The sequence below is a fragment of the Sturnira hondurensis genome, unplaced genomic scaffold, assembly GCF_014824575.4.
Source record: "Sturnira hondurensis isolate 20B ecotype Veracruz unplaced genomic scaffold, ASM1482457v3 Scaffold0010128, whole genome shotgun sequence".
In the NCBI taxonomy this organism is placed as follows: Eukaryota; Metazoa; Chordata; class Mammalia; order Chiroptera; family Phyllostomidae; genus Sturnira; species Sturnira hondurensis.
Window position 1 is genome coordinate 10,113,913 of NW_028082759.1, and position 25,151 is coordinate 10,139,063.

General features: G+C 36.1%; 1 protein-coding gene across 7 annotated transcripts in view; it reads left to right on the top strand.

The window, feature by feature from the left end:
* FBXW7 (F-box and WD repeat domain containing 7) overlaps nucleotides 1–25,151 on the top strand; it is a 166,584-nt gene that overhangs the window by 15,760 nt on the left and 125,673 nt on the right. The window contains exons 2-3 of one of the 7 annotated variants that reach the window (XM_037058398.1): nucleotides 5,147–5,215; nucleotides 22,794–22,841. The exons of 2 other annotated variants lie outside the window; for them this stretch is intronic. The gene's annotated coding sequence lies outside the window, so the exon portion shown is untranslated. Of the gene's footprint in view, nucleotides 1–5,146; nucleotides 5,216–22,793; nucleotides 22,842–25,151 lie in introns of those variants that run through there. 4 more of the 7 variants (XM_037058399.1, XM_037058400.1, XM_037058394.1 and 1 more) reach the window with 4 other exon arrangements.

Genomic DNA, 25,151 nt, shown 5'->3' on the forward strand with positions numbered 1-25,151 from the left:
TATTTTTCATCTTTCTCATGCTTCATACAAGTCTATTTTTATCCAATTAATTTATTTATAGGTATTTTACATTTAATAAATATGGTAAGAATATAGTTTTGACATCTGTGTAGTATGATTTTTATTTGTTCATTATGAGATTTAAATTTTCATAGTTTTATTTTGTTATCTTAAAAAGAGCTAAACCTTGATGTTGGCCTTTAAACATGCTTCCTTAAAGATTTTCTCTTTCCTCTTGGTTGCATTTTAAATACTGTATTTGTAACCAGAATTATATACATTGAAACTTTTCTCAACCAGAATTTTAATTTTATGTTTTTGTAAAGTTCTGTCAAAAGTTTTATGCAGCCCTGGCTGGTGTAGCTCAGTGGATTGAAAGCGGGCCAGCGAAGCAAGGGGGTGCCTGTTTGATTCCCAGTCACAGCACATGCCTGGGCTGTCGGCCAGGTCCCTGGTACGAGTGTGCGAGAGACAACCACGCATGCATGTTTCTCTCCCTCTCTTTCTCCTTTCGTTCCCCTCTCTCTAAAAGTAAAAAAATAAAATCTTTAATAAAAAAGGTTTTATGCAAACACTAAAAGCAGGGTGCAGAATGGTAATCTATTAGAGATTTAAAATGCCTGAGTTAAATTAAATGCTGGTAAATAAGAATTTAGGAGTTAGGGATTGGGTGCAGGGAATCAGATAATCTTGTCAGTTTAGGATTCTAGGTATTAGGATTGTTAGTGTTCTTTCACATTATCTGCCACAGTTTGCTTTTCCTACAAGGGAATGTTAATATGGCACTATTATAAAAGTAATATTGATGTCAAGATTTGAATGCTTAATACGTGCCAAGCGCTCTTCGGTGTCCTCTGTGTGCATTAACTCATTCAGTCCTTATGGTAGCCCTTTGAGGTGCACATGCTCAGTATCTTGTCTTTAGTTCCTAGTGGAACTGGGATTCTGTCCGTGCACTCTGGTTCTAGAGCCTGGGACCTTAAACACGATTCTGTACTATATTTATCATCTGAAAATCAATTTCTTATATTAAAAATAGATGACTGTCCAACATTATGTGACCATGCTAAATCTCAAAATTAGCTTTTCTTACACATTCAATTTTACCTTCATTCCTTTAGAAATTGATGACAATGGAGACTTTTTTGGCAGGGGGGAAGAAGCTATGTTATTGGTTTCCGTGGCAGAAACAAATATACTAAGATTATAGTATTGTTTGCATGCCCAGTTAGAGGCAATGAAATTCTTAGATGCTATAAATTTGTTTTTACCTATAGTTTTGAGAGTAGTATCATCTTATCCTTCTGACTTGTGAAATTGGATCGTATCACTCATAATAATGTGAAATATGAGAAGTTGTTTTGATGATAGCCAAAGTATCAGCAGCCTTTTAGGGAAATAATGTAAACTATGTTTCCTCAAACCTAAGAAGTTACCTGTATTAGTTTTTCATTGCTGCATTGCAGATTGCCACAGTTTTAGCATCTTACCACATAGATTCTGGTGGGCAGGAGTCTTGGCATGGTTTAGCTGGGTCCTGCTCTCGGGTCCTACTGGGCTGAAATTAAGGTGTCAGCCAGGGCTGCGATCTCATCTGAGTGAAGATCAGGGTCTTCCAGGGTCTCTGGTGGTTTGCACAACTCAGTTCCTTGTGTTCGTAGGAGTGATGTCCTTGCTGTTCTTGTTCACTGTTGACTTGAGGGACCACTCTTCTAGAGGCTAGGCTCTCAGAGGCCACCCTGGGTTCTTTACCATGGTACCCTCTCCATGGGCACATCAACATGGTGGTTTGCTACTTCAGGTACAGCAGGAGAATCCTCCTTGGAATCTCTATACTTTCTTTTAAGAACTGTTCTCCATAGGTCAGGCCTACCTACAATAATTTTCCTAATTTAAAGTCAACTGACTAAGGATTTTAATTGTATCTGTAAAATATTCATTTCTTTGTTAGGTCTTAGATTTTTTCCTTCAGTGTGTGGGGAAAATGGTTCCCATTGAAGCTTTCTAAACACTCTTCTAAGATGTCCTTGACCTCTACTTTGCCTGTGTACATATATTTTCCCAGCATATTCAAAGTTGGCTCTCCTAACCCATATACGTGCTTGCATAGTTTCCTCATTCACTTTCCTTCTTACTGTCTTTGTAGGACCATAAACAGAAATAATTTTCATTTAGAAATTTCGGGCTCCTAAAAAATTTCGCATTGTTACTGAGGCTTTTCACCTGTTACTTATGATAGTCATAACCCTCAAGACAGTCTCAAAACATACTCATCTCAGGTTTTCTTGTTAAGATTCATAGTACAGTTTGAATTTTAAGAAACATAAATCATTTCCCTCCTGGTCATTTCCTATGGTCCTTGCTCGTTTCATGTTGCTTGGTGTGTGCAGTGTTTTCTAGAGCAGGAAACACTCTGGAAAAAGTCTTACTTCCTGAGCATAAGGAAAAGGGGACGACCGGAGGGCTGGAGGGAAGCTTTCTAAAGGCTCATTGAGCTGCCATGTAGTGCGGCATCGTCCAATCGGAATGTAATGCCAGCCAGACACCTAAGTTTAAGTGATTTCATTGCCACATTAAAAAAAACAAAACAAAAAAAGGTGACAATAATTTCAATAGCATATTTTATTTAACATAGTATATCTAAAATATTATCATTTCAACATGAGATCAATGTGAAAACTTATTAATGAAATTTGAGTTCTTATTTTAGAACTAATTTTGAGATCTGGTGTATATTTTATGCTTAATAGCACATCTCAATGTGGATTTAGCCGTATTTCATCAGCTAGTGGTTACCATATTGGACAGTGCAGATGCAGATTATGAACTTTTTAAAATTAGAAACACTAGTATATGAACTCCTCAAGAAATTGGCTTTAATGGTGTTTGACTCTAATAGTTAGGGCATTAGTGTTTCAGAATGATTTCTATGATTGAGCTGCAAAGTTTTTTGTTTATAAAGTTAAATACATTTTTATACATTTCCCTCATTATATAAGTAATGCCATTGTTGAAAATTTGGAAAAGTGTGGATAAGAGACTACAAATTGACCTTATTTCCTCAATCCCAAAATACCAAATGTTAACTTTTGTTGAATTTCCTCTTTGTGAATGTTTCATTTTGAATCAAAGACAAAATAGATTTTTTAATTCCTTCCTCTTTATATTCAGACACTTTTAAAGTATTATTTACGGTCCTTTTGCCTCTTTGCTTAAATTTAATCTTTCTATTTCCAGGGCTATCTCCAGTCTACAGGGTATCTATGAGGTGTACTTTCTGGAGTACAGTACTCTGAACAGAGGTCCCTAGATTGGGATTAACAGTAGAAGCCCCGCTGGCTCTTATGTACTCACTGCTAAATCAGTGTAGCTGCTTTCTACACATACACCCAGCTCTCTTTGTTCTTGAGATACAATTCACATACCAGAGAATTGACCCTTTAGAAGTATGAAATTTAGTGGGTTTTAGTATATTCATGAAATTTTGCAAGCATCACTACCCTCTAATTCTGTAGCATTTCCATCACTCTGAAAAGAAACCCCATGTACCTTAGCAGTCACTTCCCATTTCTCAGGCGACCACCAGTCTACTTTCTATGTTTATGGATTTGCCTGTTCTGGACATTTTATGTAAGTGGAATCATGCAATATGTGGCTTTTTGTGTTTGGCTTATTTCACTTAGCATAATGTCTTCAGGGTTCTTCCATGTTATGCTGTGTTATCAGTATTGCATTCTTTTTATGGCTGAATAGTATTCCATTGTATGGAGGTGTCACATTTTGTTTATTCATTGATTGGTGGACATTTGACTTGTTTCTAATTTTTGGCTAGTATGAATAATCCCCCGGTTTTTGAGAGCAATTTATTATCTAAGAACATTGTTTCTTCACATCATCCTTCATTCTTGTTCAGATTTTCAGTGGCTACTTATTGCTCTTACAACGATAGAAAATACCCAGTTTACATTAAAAGTCTTACAAAGTGGCCCTGACTGGTGTCGCTCAGTGGATTGAGCACAGGCCTGTGAACCACATGATCGTGGTTCGATTCCCAGTCAGGGCACATTCCTGGGTTGCTGGCCAGTTCCCAGCAGGGGAATCACGAGAAGCAACCATACATTGATATTTCTCTCCTCCTCTCCTTGCCTTCTCCTCTAAAGATAAGTAAATAAAATCTTAAAAAAAAAAGTCTTACAAAGTGTAGCCTCAACCTACTTCTCTTCCCACTCTTCTTTTCCATTGTCTTGTCCCTTAGTAGTGTTTCTAAAATATGTGCTACATGTGGATAATAGATTATGCAGATAATATAAAATTTTCAATTTGATTCATTTAAAAATGATCTTAAAGAAAATTTATCTTCACCTAAGGACATTTTTTCCATTGCTTTTATAGAAAGGAAGGGAGGTGGGAGAGGAGAGAGAAAGAGAGAGGTTGCCTCCCTTATGTGTCTGACCAGAGACCAAACCCACAACCTAGGTATGTGCCCTGACTGGGAATGGAACCCAGACACTTTCAGTGTATAGGATAATGCTCCAACCAACTGAGCCACACTGGCCTGGGCTAAAATAATCTAAATTGTTAAGAGGGAGATCTACAGTGACAAACCAAGGAATGAATGAATATGTGTAAATATTGTATGCATATATATTCTGAAGATGTTTAGAAAGGAAAGTATTAGAATAAAGAGAGACACTATAGTAGAACAAAGAGGATTTATTTTTTCTGGATTTGTCCATTATGTCAAACAGAGACCTATTCATTTTCATATAATGTGAAAGACACCTCGTGTGAATCAGCCTTTGATCTGTGGGACACACTCATACCATTCATTTTATGGTTAACACCGCTAGCAGCTTGTTTATTCTGGGGTCTCAGCTTTATTTTCCTCTTTTCAGGTAGTCTTTCCCTCCTGTTGACATGTCTGAAATAGGAAATATTAAATATTTTAATATATACAGTAGTAAAAAATATTTCCAGAATGTCTTTATGTCTGTACACACACGCACACACAAATATCTAGTGATACTCTCTTCCAGTTTAGGGGAAAGAGAGCATCGTGTACAGATTTTTTTTTATTTTGCAGTATATCTTAAAGATCTTTTCATAATAACAGCACATTGAGAATTTTGTTCTTTATTTTCTGCAGGACACTTTCTCCAAAGTGAAATTACTGGATCAAAAGGCGTATCCACTTGAAATTTCATTACCTATACTGGTAAGCATAGAAGAAGAGATAAGGGAATATAAATTGGAAAAAGGAAATAAGGGATTTTTTGGACTTTGTTTCTAGATAAAAAGGTGGAAGATCAGAAATTTGAGTAATTTTTGAGTAATTGCTGCCAGTGCAGCGGGGGGGGTCAAAATGTTCATCCAGGTGTTTCTGATTTTAAGTAAGTTCCTGTTCTTTGTTACGTCCATGTTGCATTTGATGAGCAAACAGAAAGAGAAGTCACGCCAACTTCTTGGAGAGAAGTAATAGAGCTCCAGACTTTATTTTCTGAATTAGTACCTTAAGAAGCTTTTTGTTTTCCTAATAACTAATGATGTTATACATTTTACTTATGCTCATTGACCATTTTGTGTCTTTTGGGGAGAAATGTTTATTAAGTCCATTGCTCATTTTTAAAATTGGGTTGTGTTTATGTTCTTGTGTTGTAAGAATTCTGAATATTAAGTGCTTAATCAGATACATGGATTACAGATATTTTCACTTACTTGATAGGATGTCTTGTTAATTCTTGGTAATGTCTTTCTTGATGCACAGAACTTTCTAAGTTTGATAAAGTCCAATTCATCTGTTTTTTTTCTCTGATTACTCATACTTTGGTGCCATGATCGTGGTAATCCAAGATTGTGAAGATTTACCCTTGTGTTTTGTGGAAGAGGTTTGTGATTTTAGCTCATATTTAGATCGTTGGTCCAGTTTGAGTTTCCTTTTGTGTATGGTGTGTTCCTTCCTTTGTATGAGGAAATGCAGTGGTCCCAGCACTGTTTGTGAAAAAAACCTGTCCTTTCGTCACTGAGTGGACTTGGCACCCTGGCTTAACGTCACTGGGCCATAGATGTGTGGTTTCGTGTCTGGACTTTCAATACTGTTCCATTGGTGTGTATGTCTATCCGTATGTGTTATGGTGATTAGGGTATACATTTCTCATGTGTTTATTTACTTAAAAAACTCTTTGGGCACTTTAATTGCCATTTTTACTCTTTGTTTTTAACGAAACCAAAATCATAAGCTCCTTTAAGCATTTAACATACTACACATAGTAAATTCTAAAGAAATTTAGTATCATTTGATGATACTCTCCTGGGCTTTTGTGGGAAGCATGAGAATGTACAAGACTTGTTTCTGTTTTCTGACAAATTACAACTCACCAACTTAAAAAAGCGCTGTACTTTGGCTTTGCCATTCTGTTTTTTGTGAGAGTCCCACATTGTGACGTCCTTAGGAAGTAAGTATAGGAAATGAGACGCTTACTCCTGTTGCAGCAAAATTGGACTGTTTGGCTGTTACAGTATCACTATTTTCTCTTCGTTTTCAGATGATGTCATCTGTATTCTTAAGCAGTTTTACCCTTCTTATCTGTATATAATTTGCTGCTGTTAAATTCTGCAACTAGCTTCCTAGAGAATGGCTTTCCTCTGTTTTAGTTTTATAAAAGACTATTTAGGCTGTTGTAACAGTGAAGCTGCAAAACACAGTGTATCACTGAATCTTCCTTTGGGAAAATGTACATTCTGATGCTGAGGCTTTTCACTATGTGTTGTGCATATAATATAATGGGCAATTGTAATGTGAGCTTCCAAGGTGATTTTTGGAGTAGTTGATAGCAATGTTCTAAACAATGTGCTCTTCTCATAAAAGCTTAATTATGTTTATCCTTAGTTAATCAAGCACTATGTGACAGGAATATAATTTGAGACACATAATTAATGTAAATTTTTCCTGTAGCCTCATTAAAAAAGGCAAAAAATGGCTAAATGAATTTGAGTGTATTTTACTTAATGTGATATATCCAAAATACATCATTCTAACTGATAATCAATATCAAAATATTATTATATTTTACATATGTTTTGTACCAATTTAGATTTTGTAGTTTATGGTTGAAAATGTAGATTTATATACTTAAGTTGTTCCCAACATACTTATGCATTTAAATATATACATTTTTAAAAGATTTTATTTATTTTTAAAGAGAGAAGATAGCAGGGAGAAAGAGAGGGAGGTTAACATCAATGTGTGGTTGCCTCTCATGCACCTCCTACTGGGGACCTGGCCCTGCAACCCAGGCATGTGCCCTGACTGGGAATCAAACTGGTGACCCTGTGGTTCACAGGCTGGTGCTCAATCCACTGAGCCACCCCAGCTCAGGGCTCCACTCAGTATTATTAACATCCAATTCCAAGGGGTATTGCAAGGAACTCTAAATTTTATCTATTTTTTGGTAATTTTTTATGGCCAATTTACATAATACTGTTCATTATAATTAAAATCTTCTATATATTGATTCATGCTAGAGAAAGATATAAAATCTTAAGTATTATGAAAAGCTTCAGTTTCAACATAAATTTTCATAACTATATTGCTAGGTCATAAATAAACTCCTTTCTTTGATGCTTCTGGTTAAGCTTGTTTACATGTAGTGAGATACTGGCGAGAAATGTGAAGAACACTGCCATTTTTGTCTTTGATCATTGACTGTTGAAAAGAAATCCTGTTTTAAAATCAGTTAACAATACAGGAAATCTTGTTAAATTCTTTCACTGTTTAACCACTGCTTTAGTGACCTAATAAGATTCACAGTGCACAATGATGTATTAAAGACTGAGACATCATCTTATAGGAAAGAATTGCTTGTAAGGATTCCTCTGGAAATCCTTTGCAGGATTTGCCAAAGCTTGCCTATCCTGCGAGTCTTAAACTTCTTGGACAATGGAATTCCTTTTATTAAAATCAAACCTGTCTATCCCATGAGAAATGCTGCCCTCTAGAGTCTTAAATTTAATTGCTCTTGCATTTGAGTATCATGATGCTACCTCATCTTAGTGTGTAGAAATTGTGATGGTTAATACTAAATGTATAACAAATAACCAAGTAGAAAAATCTTATAGTGTCTAAGTTTAGAAAATTTAGGGAGTTAGAAACCAATATAATAAATGCCTCCCTTCTTATTGGATGTATGCCATATTTATGGCTGTTAATAAGCTTTTGAATACATTTTCTTTATCTAGGGAACTATGGAAACTCAGTACAAGTCTCCAAATCCAGTGAAGCTTCTTGCTGACAGGCTGTCTTTCCTTGTCTTCTTTGTGGACCTAAAACAATCTTGCTCATGACAGTTACCATTCAAGAGGAAGCCAATTTCTTTATATTCTTCACAGTCCTCATTTTTAAAATCGATTAACATTAAAAAAGATTTCTGCTATCATATCAGCTAAGACTTCAGGAATATGCAGAGAAGTGGGTTCTGATGATGAGAGGGGAACGTGCCTTTTGCATTTGGCCCAGTGTTTTGGCAAGGTGCTGCACTTGCTGGAGGTTCCGGATGCAGTCTTCTTGCTCAGGCAGCTCGGAGAAGTTGTGTTATTTGCTCCTTCAATGGGTTTCAGCGTTGATCTATACTAAATGAAGTTGAATGCCTACAGACTCTCATAGTTAGAGGAAGAAGTCAAAAGACTGAATGAAGTAGGACTGACGGAATGGGTATTTCATTACGACCATTCCTGTCTCCCCTGTACTCTGTCCATTATCCACAAAGGGGCCCAGGAGATACTTTATTCACCAAGGTAACGAGAAATACTTGGACGACAGTTCCGTTGTGTATGGAAAGCAATACCCAGCAGCTCCCCTTCAGCCACAGTTTTATTTTCTGAAATTTCAGTTATCTGCGGTCAACTGAGGTGTGAACACATTAAATTGAGAATTCTGGAAATAAACAATTCATAACTTTAAATTGTGCATCATTTTGAGTAGCATGATTAAATCATGTGTCATCCTGTTCTGTTCGCTGGGGACGTGAATCATCCCTTTGTCCAGCATATCCATGTTATATATGCTACCTATTTGTCAGGCACTCAGTAGCTATTTAAGTTCTCCACGTCTGTTGTAGCATCACAGTGCTTCCGTTCAAGCGACTCTTACTTTGCTTACTAATGGCCCCAAAGTGCGAGAGTGGTAATGCTGGAAATTTGGACATGCCAAAGAGAAGCCGTTAAGTGCTGCCTCAAGTGAAAAGGGGAAAGCTCCTGACTTAAGGAAAGAAAAAATATTGCATGCTGAGGTTGCTAAGATCTGTGGTGAGAACAAATCTGTCTGTAAATTGCATCGACAAAAGAAACTGAGGCTGGTGTTCTGTTGTACCTCAAATTGTAGTGTCTGATATGTGCTTAGACACTTTGAGAGAAACCACATTCGCATAACTTTTATTATAATTTATTGTTAGAATTTCCCTATTTTATTATTAGCTATTATTGTTAATCCCTTACCGTGCCCAATTTATAAATTAAACTTTATCAGAGGTACATATGGGAAAAGCAGTATATATAGGGTTCAGTACTATTTGTGGTTTCAGGCGTTCCCTGGGGATCTTGGAACATGTCCCCTGTGGTTGAAGGGGGACTGTTATAATTGCTCTTATCTGTAGGTAGCAGGAGATACTTATACTAAACTCATCTTTCTGGTTTCAGATGGTGGGATTTTAGGGTAGCTCTGGTTTTCATAGGCAAGGTGGGCATCATATCTATAAGGTTATATGACAGGCCTGATGATCAAGAGATGTACTGACTTGAATGCTTCTTTTTGGCTGGGACTAAAGACCATGGGACCCCTATATTTAAAATAGATAGAGAGCCCACTGAGGTCCTGCCTGTTCTGTATAACCCAAAATTTCAGGCCTCACAAGTGAAGGTCTGCCTTGAACCAGCACAAGAGTGAGTTGTAATTCACACACTTACTAGACCTGCATCAGGTCTGTGGGACCCATTCAGTTTTCCCTTTTTCAAAAAAAAATGTGTGTATGGATTAGAATAAAGCCTTTAACTTGTTTTTTTACTCTCACATCCCTTTGCAGTTTAGTTTGTAGATTACAGAAGAAACCAGAGGGAAGGGGACATCGCCCAAAGATGCTGATACTGGAGCTGTGTATATTAACCGATGAAACTCTGCTTCTCTTCTCCATTCGAGGAACACAGAGTGTTTTGTTCCTTCAAGGCTTAGTTGTGCTCTCGAGAATCTTGAGATTTGAGGGTCCTGTTTGGAGCTTGAGGTGTGGAATAAATGTGTATGTGAGTCTATAGCCAAGACTTGGCATACATTTGGCCTAATTTTACTTTTATTTTTATTTTTTAAAAGGTTTTATTTATTTTCAGAGAGAGAAGAAGGGAGGGAGAAATAGGGACAGAAACATCAATGTGTGGTTGCCTCTTGCACATCCCCAGCTGGGGAGCCCTGCCCACAATCCAGGCTTGTCCTCTGACTGGGAATCAAACCGGTGACCCTTTTGGTTCCCAGGCTGGTGCTCAATCCACTGAGCCACACCAGCCAGGGCTGGCCTCATTTTAAATAACCTCTCAATGTTGGAGCAATTTGTATGTTAGGAGTCCTATAGAAGGCAGAACTCAAATTCCTAGAATCTCTTGCAGCTAGGATGTGGACATATGACCTAGATGTTTTTGATCAGATACATGTATGTAAGATACGAATTCAGAAGAGAGAACAACTACAGGTAACAGTTCTTGCTTGGAATTGCTGTCTGATGTGGATGGCCCTTGGTGAGACACCGAGCTTTCACAGGCAGCAGTAGCAGTCGTCCTACTGAGCCTTGTTTTCCGAGGCTTCACTTTTCATGTTACCAGTGGTCAAGGGGTGAGGCACAATTTGTTGGGGAGACTTAGGGACTTTTCTGGGCTGCATACCCCCAACCCGATTCTTTTGCTGTTTGAGGGGGAATTCTTGGAACCGCCTAATATATTTTAATACATTTCTGTTGAAACCACCTGAAAGAGGTTTTGTTTTTTGTAGCTAAAAACTTTGATTGGTCTACTAAATTGTAAAGATTTTGTTTATTGTCAGAGTGTTTTACTTTTCTAATTAAGATCCAAAAATTGCCACACACTTATGCTCTTATTTTTTTCCTCCCACCCTCTGTATTTCTTTGCCACCATTTTTTTCCTACGTAGAATGCCACCTTTGTACAGTTTGAATTGCTTCCTGTCCTTCACTACTCAGCTTAAGCTCCAAAGATGAGGAGGTGAAACCTTTCTTGTACATCTCAGCAGTCTGGTGGATTCTTCTTCTGAATTCCAGAAGCACTTGTTAGGCATTAAGCGCTAGATTTTTCTTTTTTCTTCTTTCTATATGCATCTTAGCTCTCACACTAAATGGTAAGCTTCCTGAGAACTGGCAATACACCTCTTTCTGTCCCTTGCACTGTCTAGTAGAATGCCTTATATCTATTTTGACTGAAGGTTTAGCTGTCACTTTCATAATGTGTAGTGATCAGAGTTGCTGAGAATCACAATGATGCCGCATCAATTGAGTTGAGATAATAAACTAGCTAGACTCACTCTATCATAGTCCTAACAAGACAGAAGAGTCTGGCAATGGGGCCCAGTTTCTCTTTTCCTCACGGGATCTGAGACTTGCCTCTCATCCTGTTTTCATGAGAAGGTGGTCATATTGTATCTTCTGAATCACTATCTTAATAATGTTTTACAATTTTTTTGCCTTGACAAAAGCCTTCGATTTCTTTCCTAACTTCCTAGTTACTTTGATTTGATTGTACTCTCTGGAATTGCTGTTCATAATCAGCAAGCTTATTATTTTCAATCTACAGCCATACCTCAGTACTTGTTAGCTTCAGAACTTGTCAAACCCTGTGCTATTTGCATTTTGCCAAGAAAAAAGTATTTCAGCACTTGCTGGGGATTCATCGCACTTGCTAGAACTTGTATGAGTTGTGACTTTGCCCCACAAGAGAAAATGCTTCATTGTTCGGTATTTATCGGTTTCCGCATTTGTCATGAGTTGTGGAACGAATTAAGGACAGGTACCTAGGTATCACTGAATTTTAAAATATTGTGTAAATGATGAAATAATTTAAATATGCAAAAACTTACAAAAATAATGTAATAGACACCTATGTACCCAGCCTGAAGGTCGAGCAGATGCTAACGTTTTGCCTCATTTGCTTTTACTCTGGTTTCAAAATTCACCACTCCCCATTCTTTCCCCACTCCTTCAGAGGTACCCATTACCCTGAAGTCCTTGTGTGTCATTTCTGTGTTCTTTTGTACATATAAAACATAGTACATACAAGGTGCTGAGAAAAATATTTATATAACGTTGTGTCCTCGATATATTCATGTTGACACATCGATTTAGTTCATTCTTTTTAATTGCTGCTTGGTTAAGTAAAACTCAGTTTCCTCCTTTTAGATAACTAGGTCCTACCTACCTTTCAGCAGGTAGCATCGCTGTCTGTGATGGGGGTTTCCTACGCAGGTGCCTAGTCACTGTGTAACCTCATCGGAGATAGACACCTAAGGGTAGAATTACTGGGTCCCAGAGTGGAGGTGCCCCTTCATCTTACCAGCTCTGTCAAGTGCAGTCCAGAGTGGAGGTGCTGCTTCGTACCCACCAGCATTTTACTTTATTTACTCATTTTTGCATCTCTGAAAGATAAGAAAAGGAGTTTAATAGTTTGCATTTTGATTACTTTGATTTCTAGTAAAGTTTAACGTCTTTGCATGGATTTTGGTCATTCTGGTTTTCATCCTGTGAATCATTTCTCTGTGTTCTTTGCTAATATATATTTTTCTCTGGCTGTTAGCTTTTATATCGATTTGTGGCAATTTTTAAATAATCTGATTAATATTTCTGGTAATATGAATTGCAGATATCTTTTCTAATCTCTTTTACAGGCTTCTCTTCTTCTGCTTGGTCATTAAAAGTGTAATTTCTTGAGTCTTGGTCCTAAGCTCTAAGCTGCTTTCTTTCTCTTTGTCATTCTTTCTCCCTAGTCAGTCCCACCACTTTGATTTCCACTTGTCTGAGTTTCCAGCTGTCCTAGAAACAAATGAGTCTAAAAAGCTGACCTCATAATGATCTCTATCCATGTGATTTGACCCTAGTTTATCTTCTCAGTCTTGTCACAGGCCACGTTCTTTTTTCTCCTTGCTTTTACCCTGCTGACCCCTTGGTCCAGATGTGACACATACTTCCCTCCAGAGCCTTTGCTTTTGTTATTCCTGTATTAATATGCATCTCACATTTTGTTGTACATTATCCTATATTTAATGTATATTGAGTTATGAACATTAGTCATTAGGAAAATGCACATGAAAGCCAACGGGGCAGGGGTAGGGGTTGAGTGTGGGAGGGAGCATTGGGCAGGGGAGAGTGATGGGGGGAAATGAGGACAACTGTAGTTGAACAACAATAAAAAATAGTAATGAAACTGAAAAGAAAGAAACTATTAGATAAGCACTGCAACTAACTAGAGGGGCTGCAATGAGAAAGATTGCAGCCCACTTTCCCCTGAGACACCCAGAACTGTCCCCCAAGTTGCTGGTATGAGTGTGAAATGGTAGAGCCGCTTTGGAAAACCACTCAGCGGTTTCGTGGGAGTATAAGCATTACACCTGCCTTTGGATTCAGCAGTTCTGCTCTGGGTATTTTCCCAAGAGAAATGAAAACATATGTCCACACAAAGCCTTTTTCAAGAATTTTTATAGTACATTTATTGATAACAGCTAACAACGGGAAACAACCCAAGTGTCAGTCAGTAGGATAATGGCTTAAAAAACTTTTGATATATTCATACAATGGAATACTACCCAGTAGTGAAACGGCAGGAACATGTATGCCAGACAACGTGGATGACTGTCACAAATTCACCTGGCAGAAGACGCGGGACATAGTATATGGTGTGATTCTGTTTGTATTAAGTTCTACAACAGGCAAAGCTGATCTGTGGTTAAAGGGATATAGAACAGTGGTTCAGTTCTCTGGGGGGGGGGGGTGCTGGAGCACCACTGGGGGGGCACCAGGGAGTTTCCTGAAGGGATAAATGCTGAGTGTCTTAGAGATACTGGTCTGGCTTACACGGGTTTGCTTGTCAGTGGGGCGGCCTAGGAGTGCATATGTCAATGTCTGTAGATTTTTTACCTAAAAATGTAAAATAACAAGTTGGGCCACAGGAAGTGGAAGGTTTAGGTGAAACCGAGAATGGCAGGATGTGGATGCTTGATGCATGTGAGATTATCGTACTAGTCTGTTTATTTTGTGCTTGAAGTTTTCAACATGTAAGGTTTTTTAATGAAAATATTATGAAAACACATAAATAGCACCTATGTTGTCACTATCAGCTTAATAGCTAAAACCTTGCCAATATAATTGTCTTCCCTTGTGAAGCATACCTTGATTCCATGGCCCCTTCCCCCCCCGAATCACTGTCCTGAATCCGTCTTAACTTTTAAGCATTTTCCAAATATCAGTCTAAAGGTCACTTATTGAAAGAAAGCCCTTCATCCGTTAAAACATTCACTAGGTCAAATGCCCCTGGTATGTGCATTCAGGGCTTTCATCACATTTGTGATTTATTTGTTTGACTAGTTCCTATCAGTCTTTCCAGTAGACTTTAAGTTTTCAGAGGCCCAGGGTATATTTATTCTTGCTTTCTTAGGGCCTAGCATAGTAAATTTATTGGATGATTGTTTGCTTTTTATATTAAAGATACAAAAATCGAAGAGCTATTCTACTATTGAGTACTTTGTTGAATCAGTATGATTCAACAGAAAAGTTATGAACGTGAGAGAATGATTGATAGGTAGTAGTACTTTTTGATATTATTGGCATATGATTAAAAAAGAAATAATACCATGTCCTTTGATCTGGAACGATGTCCAGAAGTCTGCCACTTGGTTCTCAGATGCTCTCGAGCTTCATTATGTTGGCTTTCTATTTTTTTACTTGGAAGCCATGAATATAGAAGACCCCTTCCCTGTTAACAAAGATTATTCTAAATACCCCTTCTTATTTTTTCTCTCATGTGCTTCCTCCTTTGCCTATTAGTTTTGGTGTTTATCAGGGATGACCATCTTTAAGAGCTTGTTGTTTTCTTATTTTTTATACTGGTAGTGTATATTTTAAACTTTGATATGCCTCACTTCCAAAAGAAGGTACAAACTAATAAATAATAAAGATTGATAAAAGTGCTTTGCTTATAATTATACCATTAAGCACATTATTATCTGTAATGCAAATACACATTAACAGTATTGAAGGAAAAGGATTGTGTTTTGATTTTTGATATTTCTGTGGAATACTTGGACAATTTAACAAAGTAGGTGAATTGCTGTTATGATTGTTTTTAACTTTTGTTTCTTCTTGAGAGATACCATATTACAGTGTCTAAGAGTGTATGAGACTCAAGCCAGGTTGAGTCCTGGTTCGGCTATTCCGCAAGCCTGTGTGACTTGATCAAGTGACTTAACTGCTCGGTGGATCTGAAGTTATTGAGAATAGAAGCTTTTGGGCATTCAGTACCTCAGGAGTGACTTTCCTAAAAAAACAACCCCCCCAATCCCCCCAAAATAGACCTGAACACCATATACCTTTTTTTAAAAAAGTAACTTTTTTCTTTTAATAGAATTTATTGGGGTTACACTGGTTAACAAGATCACACAGGTTTCAGGTGTATAGTCATAACTTTTTCATGACTCCCCACTGCATGGAATAAAGTCCAATTTCTAGAGCAGCGCAAATGTGGCTTTTCAAGAACTGACAGACATTTTCTACTAATTTGTTACATGCATGGACATTCCAAACTTATTAAATTCATGAAAATTTTTTGAATTTACTGTGGTGTTTTATGTATCTTGTTTTGTGTATGAGTTATTCCCTAAGCCTGAAATATACTTTCCCTTATTTAGCTTCAAAAGTCTTGTAATTAAAGATTTTTCATCTTGTCTCAGTTAATTATGTCCTGATGCTAATAACTATTATATTTAGTAGTGAACACTATTAAAAGCTACCTTACAGACATTTTTAAAAAAGATGCCTGTTTTTATTCTTAAATTGAGTTGCTTGATGGCATAGACTGTGTATTAATCTTTACAGTATCTTCCCTGTCTTGCTTACTGTAGTTGATCAGTTAATGCTGATGGAGTAAAAGAAAACATTTTTGGTTTTCATTTTGAGACTATTATAGGGATTTTTCCTTTTTAAACAAATTATTGATGGGGGGAAGAAAGAGGGAATTGATTTATTGTTCCATTTATTCATGTACTCATTGATTGATTCTTATATGTGCCCTGACTGAGGATTGAATCTGCAACTTCAGGGTATTAGGATGTTGCTGTAACCAACTTAGCTACCTGGTCAGGGTGGGTTGTTCCTTCAGTAGTTTATTTGAAGATGGCACAGATTTCTACACTGATTGGTTTGATGGAAAACCAGGAGAGAATAATTAAATAAAATATAAGTAGTTTGATCTGGGAACAGTTTTCTGAAGTTGGAACTAATGTGTTAAGTTGTTAAGTTACGTAGAGTGGAAGGTCAAATTTCTAGAATGATTATTATGTTTTTGTTGTTAACGTAAGTGGCATGTGAGAGAACTTTCAAGTTCATATGGCAAAAACAGAGAAAAACTGCAAAGTTAGAGTCTCTGAGGTTTCCGATGTTTCATAGACTAACAGAAGGTTGCTTTATTAGCAGCGCTAATGAACGAACCGCTTTATTGGCTTAGGCATACTGGTAGCTTTGTCGGTCCAAAGGGCTGAGAGTTCTTATTTCAGTTCATGATTATTGTAGAGTAGTGAAGTGAGAGCCGCTGACCTTCTCTTAAGCAGAAAATAGCAAGTTTTTACAAATAGATTAAAGCATTAAAAGGAATGTGATAAAGAACTAACTTACCAAATCCCTTAAAATATTTGAGCTTTAAAAATCTTTTTGTGTACCGATTTTACCACAGTAGATTTTTAAAATAGTATTAATTGGAATTAAAATAAAAACTTTAATAGGATAGTTTTGTAGAGTTAGTTCTAAATGATTGAAAAAACTGAATTATTAGAGTGGATAAACTTTGAATTCCCCAAATGGTGATACATATTGAGAGCAATATGAGATGCAGGAAATATTTCTTAGTTTAATGCCATTCACACGGCATACCTTCCAAGTTGTTTTTTATTGAAGTAAGTGAAATGCATTTTGCTTGTTAGAATCATTGTGGAAGTGCTGATTTGTGTGTGTTCATTTACATCAGAGATTAAAGTAGGAGGGGTCTGTGGGTACCTGCTTCTAAATCAAAGTTTTCCAAAGCAATAGTTTTAAATTCCAGGAATTACAGAAATAAGGTTGGTATAGCAGCAATTCATTTTAAATAATTAAATTTTTAAATGGTGGAATATTTAGAAATTTCTATATAAGTTGCTCATGTATCCATACTGCCAAAATGAACAAATAATATTTTGCTATAATTATAGACCTTTTCAAGTTTCAGAACTTTTAAACTAAATTAAAAATACACTTGAGTATTAATTAAACTAAATTTTTTGCCTCCCTTCCAAGAGGTAATTACCAAACTGGAGGTATCCTTTAGGTTTTTATACTTTTATGCACACATTTGTAAAAAAGGTTAAATAATAATAATTTGGTTTTAAAATGTAAATAAATAGTAGTATTTATTGTAAATAAATAGTAGTATGTAAATAAATAAATAGTATGTATTATTTACATAACATTGTAAGATACTTGAAAAGGTAAATAGCAAGTGCTGTGCCTTCTTTGTTAAGGAAATAGACATACAACATGACCCTTTTAAAGTAAAAATTTACAGCCTTTAGAAATTACTGTGGTGTGAAGTTTTTCTGAAGCCATTTGAGAGCTACAGTAGGGTTCAGGAGAGGGTGGAGGTAAGCTGCTGCCCTGCACTGGGTTGATTTGTGAAATACTGTAGTTGGCCAAGTTAAATGGGTGGTGGGTAGTTTGAGAAATGATTTCTGATGCATTGTTCCAGAACTACTTACAGCTTTTGAGTAGCTGAGATCTTGCTTTTTAAAATATTCTCTACCGGGCTAGCTTTAACTTTTTCACCTCCAAAATTGAACTAGAAAACAATAAAATAAGAATATCATTGGAAAATACGGTATTAACACTATTTTAAGGCGATAGATTTTTAGATATCACTATTTACATGATTTTAATTCATGAAACTCTTCATTACATTTATTGCTGATTCACACACGAGTGAACAGTGTGAAGTCGCTGAATTTGTTTTGCACCTTTCGTTTGGGGGGAAGACTGTCCATCCTTACGTCCTCTCTGGGATTTGTCGTGCTACTAGAAGTCATAAACTCAGGTAATTATCCTCATAAACCTCTGTCTAATTCTGTAGACTATAGATTCGGGATGGGATCTATTGGCTCTCAGCTTCATAGTGGACCCTAAGTAATGATTCTGGGCTCTCTTCCAGTAGCTTGTCTGTCTTGTCCTGCTGATATGTTTGACCTCTGAGGAGGTCTTCTTACATTTACTAAGTTGATTTTTGTCTTTTAGGAAGATAAGGCAGTTTCTCTTGGGGAGAGATCCCCTTTTTGTTCTGAGATGCCTCTCAAATGAACAATTTTTTTTCTATCAAAAGTTGCCTAAAGTGGGCCCTGGCTCGTGTAGCTCAGTGGATTGAGCGCCAGCCTTCGAACCAGAGTTTCTCGGTCCGATTCCCAGTCAGGGCACGTGCCTGGGTTGCAGGCCAGTTCCCAGCAGGGGACACATGAGAAGCAACCATATATTGATATTTCTCTCCCTCTCTCCTTTCCTTCCCTTCTAAAGATAAATAAATAAAAATTTTAAAAAGTTGCCTAAAGTGGTAACTGGAAGTTTTAAGTATTCTTGGTGCAAATACACGATGTAGAAAGTTAAGTCCCAGAATTAGAAGTAGATGTCTTTCTGGCTAGGGGGCCTGGGGAATGGGGTGGGGTGATTAGATTGATTTTTAAAAAATCAGTTTTTGAATGTGTTGCCTTTGAACTCCAACCCAGTGGTTGGCTACCTTCAGGTAGAAACCTGACCACAGTTCCTGGCCAATGGCAGGTTTTGGAAAGCTCTGTACCTGGCTGGGGTCTTACAGACAAAACAGCCCAAGACCAAGGAAAGTTAGTGGAAGGTTTTTAGTGAGTTGGCTGAAGTAAAGTTTGTCCAAAGGATGCTCAGCCTCTGAGAATTGTTCGGGCAACTGGCTTTTTGGGCACTATGCCGCCCTGTCCTCTGACTGTTGTCTCAGAGACTCATGTAACAGAAAGGCCCACAGCTCAGGACAAAGGTGTTATAAGTAATGAGGCAGATTTCCATCAGGACTGAAATTTTCAAGTCTGATCAAATAATGATGTTCCTTAATTTAGAGAGAGGAATAAGAAGTTGGTTAGTGAAAAAATAACTTAGTTTTTATGTAAATATAACAGAAAAAATGGGATAAGAGGACCTATAGAAAAATCTGCTTATATTTTGAATAAACAAGGTATCATCGGAAAGATTAACCCCAAGTTTTTAGATGTGTAAGAATATTTATTTGCAAGACTTTTCTTCAAATGTTTATTTGTTTTAAGAACGTAAGATTTTCTAAGTAACAAGACCAAGTCATTTGCCTTAAAGTTTTTATGAATTTCTGGCTTTGCCATCTGATAGTTTTTGAAGGCAGTTTCTGAGTTAGTGACTAATACTTTCCATATGTGTGTGAAATGACACTTTTGTAAACCTCACGAGCCTGTGTAGAGCAGGCATTAGCTTTCTCTTCTCTTAAAGAGATTCATAAGCAATCTCTTGCTGGTAAAAACATATTTACATTGAAGCTATTTTTAAAATGATCAGACATTTAATTTACCTTTATACAGTCAGTAGAAATAAAATACATTATTAGGAAATGCAGATTTTCAAATTAATGAGCTTCATATTATTAGGATGATGACCTGAAGTTTTTTCACCAAGAGTAACTTTTACATCTGGAGTTTTTCCGTGAGGGAAGCCCGAGGTGTGGGTCCGCAGGGGCTGCGCAGGGCGGTGGATGGCAGGGCCTGGAGACACCACCCGTTCCCAGGGTGGCCAGGAGTTGAAACCGATTCAGTGTCATATAACACAGACTTTCATCTATTTTATATAAATATAGTTTTCAACTAAAAATTGTAAAATAATTGAAGTTAAACTTACATTCAGGAAACTATTTCCATACTGAACTTTTACAAAGCGTGAATGCATATTTTGACTGTAGTCTAGATCAACGTATCAACTCCTCTGAAGCCCTCTTGTCCTGTGCTGAATAATCCCTTCATCCCAAAGGTAACTGTTACTCTGATTCTGTGGTAGGAGATTAGTTTAGCTTGTTTTTGAAACCAACCAACCCACCAACACCCCAATAAGCGCACACGCACGCACACACAGGCCTCTTTCACACAATACTGTGCTTATAAGATGCATCTTATTTTGTGTGTGACATTAGTTTTCTCATTTTCACTGAGGTTTAGGAATTCATTGTTTGCATATAATAGTGTATTTCTCCCTTCTACTGCCAATGGACATTTGGGTTTACCCGTATTGTTTGGACCATAAGATGCACCTAGGTTTTAGAGGAGGAAAGTAGAAAAAAAATTTTAGAAGCAAAACATGTAAAGTATTTAATAATATAAATAACACAATATTTCACCAATGTTAATGTAAACAGAACTCAACAGCAGCATTAACAACCATTATTTCTCCCAAATTGGGGGGGGGTGGTGCGTCTTATAGTCCAAAAATATAGGTATATTCAGTTCTAGCCTCTTTAAATACTGCTGCTATGATAACTCCATACATATCGTTTTGGGCACATATGTACATATAACTATTGATTGTGTACTCAAGAGTAGGATTACTTAGTCATTAGGTAGGTGTATTTTCATCTTTTGTAGATGCTTCCAAATAGTTTTCCATACTTGTTATACCAGTTTACATTTCTGCCTGCAGTGTATGAGGACAGCAGTGCCGCACAGTCTCACTTATACTTGGTATTGTCTGTTTTTTAGGTAAAAAATAGTCATTTTGGTGGGTGATAGTATCTGAGTTTTTAATCTGTACATTCCATGTGATTAGTGACATTGAGCATCTTGTCAGTATGTTTATTGGGTTTTGAAATTATCTTCTGCGAATTTTTGTTTGGTCTCTAGTCCATCTTAAAAATTGAGTTGTCTTTTTCTTGCTTTAGGTTGTTTAGGTTGTTTTTAAAGAATATTTTCTATGTGAGTTCTTTTGTGGGCACATGCATTGATATTTTTTCTGCTCTGTAGCTTGCATTTTCACTTTTTAAAGAACAACTTTTAATGTTAATAAAGTCCAGTTTGTTTTGTTTTGGTCTTTTCTGTCTTAAAAAATACATGCCTAACTCAAAATCATGTTGATATTTTCCTGTCATCTTATAGAAGCTTTATTGTTTTAAACCTATTGTTTAGGTCTCTGATAGGCCTTTTTTTTTACCCCTTTTCCGTGGCTTGTGGATAATGGATGTAATTCATTTGATTGATTTTGATTTTAATAGTAGTGATAGAAAATCTTATTGTGATGGTTTACTCATAAGAAAACATTTTATTTTTATATAGGGCATTGTAATTTTGATATGGTAACATTTTTGGTAGTTAAAATGGACTTACTTATTCTGGTGATTCTTTTTTTTTTTTTAAACATCTTTTTTTTTTCTTTAAAAGAATAAAAAGAATCACCAGAAAAGAATCACTAAAAGATCTTTTTTTTTTTAACTTTAAAAGAGGCAGTCAGTTTTACTTCTTACTATGTCATGCTCTAGTTTACGTGTTTTTTTTTTTTGAGGAGTCATAGTTTAGTGCCTTAAAGACATGGGATTGTGCAGTCAAAGGCAGCGACTGTATTTAAGCAGATGCCTTAGTCTCTGTAAGGCTTGGCTTTTTTATCTGTACTATTAGGGGTAAATGAGGTGATTTGAAACATGTCTGTAAGTACTTGTTAAATCCTGAGCAATGTGCCTGACAACGAATAAGAGTTCTATGATATTTAGTACTTTATTCTTGAATTTTTTAACTTAATTTTGAAAGTTATTTTGACTTGAGACTTGCCTGAAAGACTATATGCTGTATTTGTTGTAAAATTATTTACAGCTTACTTTTGTAAATACTAAAATTAGTTTATATATTTGTTTTTATTGTGGGTTAAATGTTTTAATTTTTTTTAGTACTCACAGAGTTACTACTGTTAATTTTTAAATAAAAATAAGTTAAACACTTTGTAAAACATCTTTCCAAGTCACTGCTCTGCATTATCTCTGTGGGTGCCACAGATAAATTGTGTGAGTGCCCCTTCCAAGTAGTGACTAGGTACCAGAATGTAGAGTGTGACATTGGACGGTGATAACCAGGAAGAATTCAGCACGTGAGTGCTTCTCTGAGACGTCGTTGTTAGCTTACATCATTGTTAGCTTGCCATTGTCTCAATCTGTACGTGGTATTTAAAATCTGATTTATTGTAGAGCTCACTGTTTATGTAGTCTAGTAAATTCTGCCAATATCTTAATAATCTGTTAGCTTTTCTGTATTACTGCATATAAAATTTCAGTTATGTACAAGATTGGGAAAGATTGTTTTATATTTATCTGTGCCAAAGTTTTCAACATGTGATTTGGGTTTTCAAGTGTTGGGAAATAAGACAAATAGATCACATAAATGGGATTCTTGGATAGATTTTACAGAGGGGTTAACTTCTGAGGTTGAAGAATGATTTCTTCTTATTTTTTATTTAGGGAGTCTGTACCATCAGCGGGATTTCTAAAAGGCTATTTAAATATTTGGTAAGTACATACTCTTCATATTAAATAGTTTGCATGTTACTTAAGTTTACATGTATGTTACATTAATGACGTTTACAAAAGCCACTATAAATGACAGTTATAATTTATGCTTTTAAAAATTTTTACCTCACACTGGAACTGTTTTTTCTTATTCTGCTTTTCTTCTGATTTTTTCTGCACCTTGTATTCAAGAAATTCTTTCAGTGTACAGCCTAAGTATTAAAGAGTTTAGAGGAAGAATGAGTCTTGTTAGTGGAAATGCTAACGATACAGGATTTTTACTGCCTCTGATTTTTGCAGCACTTTCTTCAGCCCTCGTTACTTGTGTCCTCTGTACGCCGGGTCCTGCTCGCCACAGTGCGTGAACGTTGGGACCAGCACTCTGGTCAGGCCCTACACCGTTTTCTGTCTGGGCTGGTCTGGTTTCTTGGTGATAACATCATAATATGAAGCATTTGATAGGTTTCTGTAATTAAGAATTTCAAAAATTAAATAAGGTTTTTACTTTTTAATTTTTGAGTAAAAGTAGGAGAGTTAATCTCAATCTTTTACTTCAACTATATAGCATTTACATAGATACAACAATGCCTTGGTAAATCATGATAGATGTTAAAATTATTAAATATACTCCAGTGGTGTGGGGGTAAGTACTGGGGCATTGGTTGATCAAGTATTTTAATAATTATTTTTGATTGTTTAATGTCAAAATATTTTAAAGGATGAATTCACTTATTTGATTAGCCAAAGGCAATTTTCCTAGCTACATTAAAAAATCTTTAATAGTAAACATTGATTTCTTTTACTATTCTTTTTAACATATTTGAAACAATAAATATTCAACAAAATGATATTTCTAAAATTGTATAATATAGTTGGTGCTTAAATATTCAACAATTAACTACTCTATTTACTATATATTTATAATAAATGTAACATTTTTAGGAGCAAATGATGTTGCAAGAATTTTTCAAACAAATTTTTATTACTTTAAAATGTGGTAACTAATATCTAGAGATGTTTTAAGTAGAAAAGAACATTTTACTGACATTTTTTCCCTCATGGATACATGTATTTGAGTTAGTCTGAGGGAAGTAATCATCTTGGTATTGGATATGTTTATACATATTTCTGTTTTGAAAATTTATTCATTCATGTTTAGTGACTGCCTTTTTGAAATACAGTTCACATACCACAAAAGTCATCCCTGAGTATACAATTCATTGGTTTTTAGTGTATTCAGAGTTGTACCATAATCATCACAGTCTAATTTTAGTGTACTTTTGTACCCCCATGAGCCTCTTTGTCTTTTAGCAATAACTGTTTCCCTTAAACCCTCTACCCGCAAATGCTCTAGGCGATATACCCCCGGTTTCTGTGGATTTGCCTGTTCTAGACATTTTGTATTAATTGGGATCATACAGTATCTTTCCTTTTGTATCTAGCTTCTTTCACTTAGCATAGTATTATCAAGGTTTATCCAGGTTGTAGCACGTATCATTCATTTTTATGGCCAAAAAAATTCCATTATATGTCGCATTTTGTGTATCCATTCCTCAGTTCATGGGTTATATATCTACTTTTGGCTATTAGGAATGCTTCTTCAATGAACGTTTTTGTATGAATTTTTAGGTGGACACATTTTCATTGTATGTATGTACTTAGGTATGGGATTGTAGGAGTGTACTTTTAGGTCTGTACTTATAGGAATGGGATTGCGGGGTAATGACTCACTGTATTTAGCTCAGAGGACCTGTCAAAAGTGGCTGCAATATCCTGCAATTCTACCAACAGTGTTTGAGGGTTCCAGTTACTTCACATTCTCACTGATGGTTGTTCTTATCAGTCTTTGGATTTTTGCCATCCTGATAGATGTGAAGTGGTATTTCGTTGTGGTTTCGATTTTCATTTCCATAATGACTAATGATAAGCATTATTTCATATGTTTATTGACCATTTATATGTATTCTTAGGAGAAATGTCTGTTCCAATCCTTTGCCCATTTTTTAGCTGGGTTGTCTTTTATTGTTGAATTGTAAGCATTCATTATATATTCTGGAAACTAGTCCCTTATGAAATATATGATTTGTAAATACTTTCATTCTGTGGATTGTCTTTTGACTTTTTTGTTGTCTTTTGAAGCACAAGTTTTTATTTTGCTGAAATCCAAATTGTGGTTTTTTTCTTTTGTTGCTATGTTCCCGGTGTCATATTGCAAATTCGTTTAAGTAAGAATTCGTTGAAGTGTAGGTCTGTGACAAGGTTTTAATTATCACAGGACTGTAAAGCTTTGGCATTTCCTGTGTTTGACAG